The 11,143-nt window shown below is 38.4% G+C and overlaps 1 pseudogene; it reads right to left on the bottom strand.

Annotated features, from left to right (window-relative positions):
- Positions 1-8,418: 8,418 nt before the first annotated feature.
- LOC148803720 (uncharacterized) lies at positions 8,419-9,352 on the bottom strand (annotated as a pseudogene).
- Positions 9,353-11,143: the final 1,791 nt, after the last annotated feature.

Below are 11,143 nucleotides of genomic sequence, written 5' to 3'. Positions count from 1 at the left end.
GTCACTCTCTCCAAGAAGATGTCTCCCAAGACTTCTGAGGAGATTGATGGCATGAAAGCCGTTCCTTATGCCTCAGCCGTAGGGAGCATCATGTATGCCATGCTGTGCACTCGTCCTGACATAGCTCAGGCAGTGAGTGTAGTAAGCAGATTTCAGGCCAACCCAGGGCAGGAGCATTGGACTGCTGTGAAAAACATACTTAAGTACCTTCGAAGGACAAAAGAGTTTTGTCTGGTGTTCGACGGTAGCTCACTACAGATTCAGGGGTTTACGGATGCCGATTTCTAGTTAGACCCAGATGATAGAAAGTCTACATCTGGATATGTTTTCACGATAGGATCGTGTGCTGTTTGCTGGAAAAGCAGCAAACAGGGGTCCACTGCAGACTCCACGACCGAGGCCGAATACATTGCCGCAAGTGAGGCTGCCAAAGAAGCTGTGTGGATGAAGAAGTTCGTTCACGAGTTGGGAGTTGTTCCGTCCAGCACATCACCCATCCCATTGTTGTGTGACAACAATGGAGCCATTGCTCAGGCTAAGGAGCCACGAACCCACTCGAAGTCGAAGCACATCGAGAGGAAGTACCGCGTACTGCGGGAGATTGTTGGTAGAGGGGACGTCCTGATTCAGAAGGTAGCGTCAGCGGAAAATGTAGCAGACCCATTGACAAAGCCACTATCACAGAAAGTGTTTGAGAAACACGTGGAAAGCATGGGACTCCGGCTAGTACCTGATTGGACCTAAGTCAAGTGGGAGCTGTTAGACAGTTTTGTATGCCCTTAGCTTCAATCAGAATGATGTACTTTATGAGTTTATTGTAAATGAATAAAGATACATATTTGATTCATGTTCCCTTGGTATGTTTCTGTGTAATACCCTTAAACTGGACACTTAATGAGACTCGTGTTAGTTTAGAATGTTCACAGCCAGTGGGTCGGTCTGGGGAGACCTATCCTGACAAGGCTGACACTGTGGTGCCACCAAGTCGGTTGGGGTGGCCTGTCTCAGCTGCCAGGGTGAGACCCTAGGCACATACAGTGTAGGATTAATTGAATCTTTGAACTGGACCAGATTTCCAGTATTGCCCTGGACCTTGGAGATTGATGGGCAAAACTGGAAAGTTACACCCGACCCCTAGACTCGATTATGATACTACACTAGGTGTCGGATTGGGCTGTCTTTGATGTACCAATCAGTGAGATCCTTAGCGGGGGTCAAAACCTGGGTATGTTGGGACAGTCCGAGAATTCATCTGAGTGGGTGATCATAGTGACAGGATCAGCCCCTTTGTCGGACAAAGGTAATGATCGGGGATGCACTCTCACTGATGGCAACCAAGACTGCCGGCAGCCGATTTCAACCGTTGAGATTTGTTTTGCAAAATATATTTTATATAAGATATAAAAGTATATATGTATGGTTTCTAAATTGTTTGCAAGAAGGTTTTAATTCCCGGGATCCATATAAGTGGAGAGTGCAACACTGTTCCTTGCAGCCGAGGGAGAGGTCCTCTCTTGTCGGGCAGTGTATGATCACTATGGGCTGAGAGGTTAAGTGTAAGACCATTGAGGATAATGCCTGATGGGCTAATCTTGCATCTGCCCACAGTCCCTGGGTGTTACAAGGTGGCTTGGCCCAGGGACCACTTAGTGTAAGTGTTGGGCCCATAGAGCTCATTTGATGGGTTTCAGGGGGTACACTGTCTTCAGCAGTGCATTCGGCTAGGCCTTGTAACAAAGGCTGGGCTGAACCCATGTGGCTGATGTGTAGATCAATGCTTGGGTCCCACGCCATACAAGGAAGCCCAACTGGGCAGCAATTTGGAAGTTTTTTGAGTACATAACCTTAATGGGCCTTAAGCCCATTTCGAACTGGGCTGATTTGATCAGTCATTTAAAGGGGGCGAATTCTGAAGTGGGTCAGCTAAAAGGATTGGGCTTAGACCCTATCCACTAAGAGAGTCCAAGATCTAAATAAGATTTAGATATGGAAACCTCCTAATTAGATTAGGAGACAACTGATCTGATTTGCAGATAAGATAAGGATTATCCGTTATCACTAAGGGACTTCTAACCCAAATATGATTTGGATTAGCAACTCCTAATCTGATTAGGAGCTGATCCCTTTGAGATTATAAAAGGGGAAGGGGGCGGCAGCCTTTTACATCATAAAAAGCATTCTTCTCTTAAAGAAAGAGAGATTGAGAGATTTCCTACATACTGCGAATTCTCTCCTGCCGCTACCTTCCTGCCATTGCCATTCCTTCAGTTCGATCTCCAGTTCTTGGGAGCAATCAAGATTGGATCTTGATTTCAATCTTTTGTGAAAAGATTGGTTGGAGCTGTACTCAAGTCGTCTAGTTGATCCTTACGAAGGACCATGTTCTTTTGAAGAACGTTGCTGATTCTGCTCCACCCTGCACTGCGCCATCTTCAGTGGGAGCAGATTTTGGATCCTTCCTTGGGCATGAACACCTCCATTGGGAGATAGTATTTCTCCGTATCAGGTATAATCCTCTCCCACTCCTTTTGGTTCAGATCTGGTTCAGTTTATGGTTCAAGATTGATCCTTGAAAATATGATTTTCTAAATGGGGAATACGATTCCCAGTTGAAGGGAGAGATAAAATTTTTGAAATTCGCCCCTTATTCCGCAATCTTTGGGCGTCCATAGGATGGATCTCTCATCCCTTCACGAGCATCCAAGTTCGCTATTTCTATACAGGAAAAACCTTTTTGCTTCCAATCAAGTTAGGTAGGCCTGTCAAAAATCACATTTAGCTATCTAGGAATCAAATCATTTGAACAGACAGGGTTGGCAAAATTTTTCACATTCCCCATAAGGACCTTTCTGATTTTATTGCAATTTGCAATACGAAATTAGTCCACTCGAAGTTACAGTCGAATGCCATAAGGGTCAGTTTGGTTTGCAGTCGGAATCAAAATTAGAATCCATTGGAATCAAAATCAGAATGGTCAATTCCCAGTTTGTTTGATTCAAACAGGAATCAGAAACATATCCTATTCTTGTAGGTTTTCATTCGTGGGGAGATGTCCCTAGCGGTGGTAATTGGGCAGGTTCGGTTGGGCTCGGTTTGGGTTGAGCTTCAACCCAACCCATTTAACCTGCCAATCCACCCAAACCCATAAATGTTATATTTATGTACTTAAAATAAAAAACTAATTCCTTAACAAATAAGTTGGTCATAGTTTGGTGATAATAGTAGTTTCTATTTACATAAGTGGTGAAAGTTCAAATCACATTATATGCATGTTATTTTTACACAAGCAACAAAGCCATTTAACTATGTTCGGGTTTTGGGTTTGACAAACCACTTAGGTTCAAACCGGTCAGACCAACTTGAACTATCTAATTGGATTGTCTTCGAGCTAATCACATCAAAAGTGGTTGAACCGCTTAGATCCTAATAAGTCTAGTGGGATCAGACCCCAACCGGACCGGTTTAGTTCTATTGGACCGGACCCCAATTAGACTGGTTCAGTTCGGCCGAACCAAACCGGGCCGATTCAATCAATGGTGGATTGACTTGGGTCGACTCATGTCAGGTTTGTGCACGGGTTTGGGGTCGAACTGACTAGCCCGAAGTGGGTCAAGAGAAGTAAACTAGACTGGGGCAGATTCGGGTCAGGTTGTACGGATATGAACCAGACCGGAAGATCCAAACCAGGCAAAGTAAGCGGGTAGGTTAGGATTCAAACCCCACTCGGCCCGTTCAGTATCGGATTCAGGTCAATCTGGATCGGCTTGTGTCGGGTCGAGTCGTCCTGTGTGAATAGTGATTGGATCGGACAATCCAAAGCAGGCAAAGCAAGCGGTAACAAACCACTCCGTATGGGGTATATTTCAGATTCGGGTCGACCCGAATCAATATATGTTGGATCATGTTAGACCACGTTGAACTAATCTAGGCTTGGGTCAAACTAATTTAGATTTATATTGGGCAAAGTGTGTTGATTCAAGACAAAACTAATTTTAGTCAATAATTAATAGAAAATTAATGCATTAGTTATAAATTATTTAATTCAAATGAAGAAAATAAAAAAAAAAGACTAAAGAATTAATACTTATGTTTGTAATAGTTAACCCAATAGTTATCCACAACCCAACTCAACCCAACCCATTTAAATGGGCGGATTGGGTGATAAGTTGATTGGACAACCCGCCAAATAAATAGGCGGGTTGAGTGAAAAATTGCCACCCCTAAATGTCCCCAATGCACGGCTGCATCAAGGTGGGTGTGAGGACCAGTCTGTGAGGAGGAGAACCAGATTCCAGGGGAGGGGTGGGGATGCTATTTACAATTGCCAAATTTTACTTCACAAAGACTTGATAAATGTGAGAGATACAGTCATCCATTTAGTTTGTGTTTCCAAGTTATTTCTTGAACGAAACTATTGACCAGAACCCTGGAGACACCCAACTTGATACATCACATGTACTTTCCCATGCAATAGCTAATAAATGGTATCCCCACGAGCGGACATAAAGCAAGCATGCGAAATCTATTAAATGATATTATACGTGTAACACCATTCGGACGTGCCGCTCGAGTTTGTACCTCCCCCACCCTCCCTTAAGGTTCTCTCCTGCCTCCATTTCCTTCTTATCATCTTCTCGTCTCCTCACTGGAAACTCCATCGGAAAAGCCGGTTCAAGCTCTTTTACTATCTCTCTCATCGTCTCTTCCTAACAAGCATTGCATAACACCTTTGTTTCTCTTGGTCAACACTCCTCAGCAGCTTGTCCATCCAAATTGTTCACTCAATAAGCCGAATTGGAGTAAATCCTAGGAATGTTCTCTCTGGTTTACTCCTCAAGCTGTTGATCGCTTTGCTGCCTTACACTTAGACCTGGCAATTGGGTAGGGTGGGTCGGGTTCGGGTTGGGTCAAGACAGTTCGGGTTGGGTTACCAAATGCTAGACCTTAACCCAAAATTTTCAGGTTAAGGTTGACCCATGGGTCAATTCAAGTCATTCCAAAAAATAACTAAAATTTAAAAAATAAAGAAAAACTACATGAAAAATGCCAAAATTAAAGGAATTAACCTTAAAATTCCAAATATAAATTTAAAAAACTTGAACATTTAACAATTTAAAGAATAAACAATAAAGACTAAAAACTAAATAGAAAAAAAAAATTAAAGAGTGAAAACTTCTAACAATGCATAAATAGTCCCAATTAGACTTGACAATCGGGTTAGCGGGTTGACCCATGACCCAACCCCGTTTTTTCTAGGTCTGGTCGGGTTGAATTTGTTTTAGGGTTTGTAAGTGCATTGTCTTTTTAGGGTTTGTTTTCTTTTTGTTTAAGGGTTTGATTTCTCTTGCTTGCATGGTGTATTTTAAGGCTCATTTTTCCTGTTGGTTGCAGATTAGGTTGAGCTCCAGTAGGGGTGATTTTCCTCTCTGCTTCAGTTAGGATTTGGGTTTTCTTCAGTTCAGTTCTCTCTCAATCAACGTTAAGTTTCAATTGGAAGTTTTCATTATACTATAGCCTTTGTTCAAATTCCATCTTTTACTTTAGATTTCTTCTCGTTTTCCATTTCCTGAAATGGCTTGAATGAAGTTAGGTTTTGAAGTTGATGCATTCGAAAGGATACAAGCTTTCTACTCTTTTATGATTGACAGATGGGGAGAGGGATATTCAAAGAGTGGAATTTTTGCATATTCAAAGAGTGGAATTTTTGCAGGGCCTTTTCTCCTTCCAGGGCACAAAGAAAGGGGGAAATGCATATTCAAAGAGTGGAATTTTTGCATCCTGCTTAACTGAAAGAGTGGATTAATTAATTTTTTTTGTAGCTTCTGTTTAAAGATGATTTTTATTTAAAGATCATTTCTTTTTGTTTTTGTCTTGTTATTCACTTATGGAATTAATTTGGCATTTTGTACTTATTATCTAGAGCTTAATTCTAACACAATATTTTCTTATTTTTATAACTTGGCCCATGAATTCTGTTCAAAATCATGAAACTGAATTTGTGTATCGTGTTGGCCATATTATCTAGTGAAAGCTAAAATCTTTGGTTTTGTTTATGAAGCCCATAAAGGTCAGTACATACAAATATAATGCTTTGCAATATCAGCTATGATCTGAAGAATCATAAACTCATTTCAGTTGCCAACAATAGTTGCTCAAAAGCAAGTGAAGGCTCAGCTAAGGGTTTCAATTACCTTTTGATGGAACTTCATGTTGTAGAATGCATACCATTCAAGAGTAATTTTATGATGACACTAATGTTGGCTTTGCTTTTATTTGCAAATTCCAAGGAGTTTGAACATTTTTTTTTCTCTTTTCCTTTTTTTTGGCGCAGCGAATACTCTCCATTGAGGGGACTCATACCACAACAAGGGACTTGCCTTCACTAATAGTGAGGGAGATGCTCACTATTTGTGAGTTTAGGGCTAAGGAGGATTTCCTGCCCCGGTTTTGTTTTCAATTCAAACTTTCAAAGAAAACCTGATACAAGTAGATAAAAGTATGGAACAGGTAGACTTTCAGATTGGTGATTTAAAGTAGAAAGCCAGGTGTACTCTATCCTATGTAGCATATATCTGTTTTTTATTGAAATAATTCTTGAATAAACATTGTTTTATTTGTTTACATGATACATGTGCCTTTGTATATTTACATCTCAAATAAGATAGGACTCAAGAATTGAACTTCGATACATGAATGCTGGTTTTTGTAATTTGTACTATTGTATTTGTGGTCTCCATGACATGTTTGGGAGTCTAAAGATACCGTTTTATATTCAATTTCTTTTCTTGATTCAAATTTTTGAATATCATAAATGTATTTCAAGACATATAACTGACAAGTAAGACACAATGAGCTAATAATCTCAAGTTAAGCCATTGTTGCCAAGGAGAGAAGAAGGAGGCATTGTAAGGGAGAGTTTAGAGGTTTTTCTATTGAACCAGTTAGGATGTAGCACAATTGTAGATTAACATACTCATAAAGCATTTGAGCACAAATTATCAAAAAAAAAAAAAAAACTCATTGAGCATTTGAGAACATCTTGGGTAAAGGAATAGTGATAAGAGTTGTGTTTCTTAACTTAATTTTCATAATACTTTAATGATTAAGTGTTCAATTCAAATATGAGAATGAGATTCTACTCAATTTTATCTAAACTGCAAAAGGAAACAGAGAATTTTACTATGTTTTTTTTTCCAAATTAGAATAATAGTCTTGACTCTTGATACCCACCTTTGGGATTCAAGGGTGAACAATTTTGATGGAAGAAAAAGACAAGCTTCAACAGTTAGTTAATAAAGGTACATACTCATATAAGATCCTCTAGCAACATTAGACTCCTCAAGGCATTCATAATTCATTTATTTATATTTTTCGTAAGGACCAATGGAATTCATTATGTGATGTGGTATCTCCCCATAAATTCTCTACTATATTCCAGTATTTCTTGTATCTCTTGATTAGTTGATCTCCTTGGGTTATGAAACTTTATTTGTACTTTTCTTTCTATAGGTTTCCTTTTAGCATAAAGTGATTGCGTAGGAAAATCTTACACTTTATTATCAGCCCTAATCTTCTTTGCATAGGTTTTTGCCAAGAAAATCGGAAAGGATACCAACCTATTGATTTCTACTCAATGAAATGGTTAACTTGGTTATTTAACAAGTACAATTATAGATGACATATGTAAGGTTTATGTATATATAAACTGGATAAGGTTCATTACAAATATCAGCCTTATACATCATGGATTTCTATAATGAATGCATTTTCTTTCCTCGGACCTATCAAAAATTTGAATTATTCATATACACAATTGCTTATTGTTGTACTTTGGATAGTTACTAACAATGACCTAATTGTTTAGGAGGAATAGCCTAGACAGTTATAGACACCAGATAACATCTTGCTCTTGTGGAGGATGAACCTGTGCTACTTCACATAGGGAATGCATATAGGAGAGATTAGAAATTGTATTTGGTGTAAACTTGTATTTTATATATGGATGTATTTTCTTACAATGTTAATTACATGTACAATTATAGATATTCAAACAGTGTTAGATACCTATATGATGGGTTTTCAAGGGTAATCACATCTAACATTTCAAACTTGGACTCTTCCAACCGAGCACTTGAGCTTCACCATTTTCTGATATGGAAAGTTTTGCTTAAAATGGTTCAAAATCCATTTTAACATTTTCTCCATGTTGCCCCTCTTACACATCGAACTTGATTTTATGGAACAAATCAAGAACTTCGAATTGAATTTAACTCCATCTGAGCACAAGGTATTCTATTACTTTTTTATTCCTCCCCCGCTAGTATTATTTAATAAGGAAACAACACCAAATAGAATATTTAATTAGGCACAAAATATTCCAAAAAAAGGATAGATAAAAACAAATGAAGATGCATGAAATAATAAAAGGCATGAATAAGTAACTTCTGTAAATTGACCTCATTTAAAAATCCAGCCATTTATTAAAATAAACACAAGTCCTTGGAGAGATAATACCATCAGGTGTGCACTCATTAATCCGTGGACAAACACCACATGGTATTGAAGCCATGGCTCCCACTTTTGAAGTCCCTCCTGGATCTATCTTACTTGAGCACCTGTAACAAACTGTCCCCAATGGAATAGAGGCAAAATCCCCCGTCTCGGTACTCCTTGCCTCCATGACATCATTGTCCAATACCAAGGCCCGAACAATTTCTGATATTTGCTTTGTTGTGCATTCAACTTTACAGAGGCCTGACCTACGTATTGATTCTGAGATCATCTCAATTGTGGCAACCTTCAACTTGTAGATGTGCTTCAAGCATTTGGTCTTTGAGAATCTTTATAAATTCTGTGTCGAGGTTCCCATCCACATACCATGCTCCACCTGTGAGTTCCTTTGACGGTTCGAACTCAACAGCCATGTAGTGTTTTTTTCCTTTGTTTTGGATGTTAACAACCTCCTTTATGAGATTCTTGGCTAGGAGTGACTTGAGCGACTTGGTTACTACATTGATTGTCCTGGAGATTGGTTTCTCGTTTCATGTCCCTTGTCCAAATTCCCATGTCTTCCTTACTCCGGATCAGGTTGTAGAGCACACGCTAGCATCAGACAGAGTTTGAGATGTTGACTTTGGGTCAGGTCGTTTCCGCTTTAGGGATGTATCAGGTGTTCGGCCCATTTCTGTTAAAAATACATGGTAAATTAAAATACAAATGCATCTTGCCTCATTTTCTTTCTAGATGGATATAGAAATGTGGAATGTCAATGAGAAGTTAATACTAATAATTTATATTAATACAGCCATGTACACAAGAAATAAAGGCTCAATTTAGAAAGAGTATACAAATATGTAGGGTGCAAATACATAATACAAGGTTTTGCACTAATGCACTCTACATATTTGTATTTGTACTCTTGCCAAACTGAATCAAAGAGATTATTTATTTCAGAAAACATGGATAAATCAGATCTACACCATATCGAGGGAACAATCACCACAATAACTTGAGCAATGATCATGTGGGAGTGGTCACACTAAGAAAACCATGTAAATCTAGATCTTGTCAAGGGTTCTTTTTTTGTTTTAGGCGACAAGAAACTAAAAAAGCCTTGAGATGTGTGGAAACAATAAGGTGCTACTCTCAAGAAAAATTATGGGAAAAACATATGAAACGTGTATATAAATTTATCTAAATGTTAAGACCAAAATGATTCAACTAATAAGAGCTAATGTTAACATCGGTAGCCAAAGTACTAAATTTATTTATTATAAAATATAAACAATAAATAAAATTAACAAAAGTTAACGTAGGTAATCTATTAATCTACATTGTACACGAACAAATATGATAGATTAATTGTGTAAAACCATAAACAAATGCAGAGGCAACTCATAATACTTAAATTCTTTTTATCCGGTTTCTTTTTCACAATAGAAATTATTAAAAAGAATAAAAACAGCTATTGATGAATAATTTTCTATGGTATGTTAAACTTATAGACTAACATGCATAGCTAGTTTAGAAATCATACATCTTATTTCTGTTCAACATTCTTAGGAACATACAACCAATGCGGAATATTTTCTTTCCCTACTGCAATGCAGGAGAAATGACCTTCAAATGGCACTGATTTAATCAATGTTGGTAAAAAAAAAAAAAAAACTATGAAGAGTAAAAATGAAGACAAGATGGAGTGGAGGCCCCTGTTTGTGTCTCAGAGAAGAGAAGTAAGATGAGGTAGAAAGCAGAATGCAACCAATGTGAAGATATATTTTATTCTCCCTCTTGTTTATAGGAGCCACAGGAAAAGATCATCCCATCTTGCTACATTTTTAGTCTTCATAGTTTTTCCATCAACATGGATTAAACCAATGTCATCTGAAGGTCACTTTGGAGGTCCCTGTTTATGTCTTAGAAGAGAAAGAAGATGAGGCAGATTAAAGCAGACTACAGAACCCCTGGGAAGAAAGAAAGTCCAGAATTTTCAATGATAGGCAGAAAGATATAGTGGTCCTGGTGGAGAACATAATGGTGAGGAGATCTTTCAGCACCATTCTGTGGACATCTCTAGGAATTGGTTGGTGATAATTTCCTCCTTAACAAGGATTAAACAATCAGCTGTGTAGAGACCACACATCTTCGGTGGATTAAAACTGATTTTGGTAAAAGACTTGAACATGCCTTGCGGTTTCAGAAATCGACTTAAACATACCCTAAGGTTTCTAAATAGACTTAAAACATACCTTGTGGGGTGACCCCATAGGACTTAAACATATACTTGCTTAATGAAAAATAAGAACCATTAACATGTAGTGCCACATAACCCATTTTAATTTTAAAAAACGTACTTTACCCTTCTATGCCCTTTCCTCAACCAGTTCTTGCATCACACAGAGCCTTTGAACATCACATGGAGTGATCATCTTCAAGTCGGAGATTGTATATAAAGAACATCAAAAACAAGATAAAACTCAATCTTGTTAAATGACACAGCAATCTCTCATCCCTTTAACCTGATTCGTTAGGCTCTTCTCTGCATGCAATTCTCTCTGCTCTCAATTTTGTTGATCTTTCATGAATCTCCGGGCTCACATTTCCCTCCCTGGATTATTTCCCCTGCTAAAGTAAAACAGGTCTT

This window comes from Nelumbo nucifera, chromosome 1, assembly GCF_055504915.1.
Source record: "Nelumbo nucifera cultivar China Antique chromosome 1, China Antique-T2T, whole genome shotgun sequence".
NCBI classification, from domain to species: Eukaryota; Viridiplantae; Streptophyta; class Magnoliopsida; order Proteales; family Nelumbonaceae; genus Nelumbo; species Nelumbo nucifera.
Note: the sequence above shows the minus strand (reverse complement) of the source record. Positions and strands in the feature narration are given on the sequence as shown.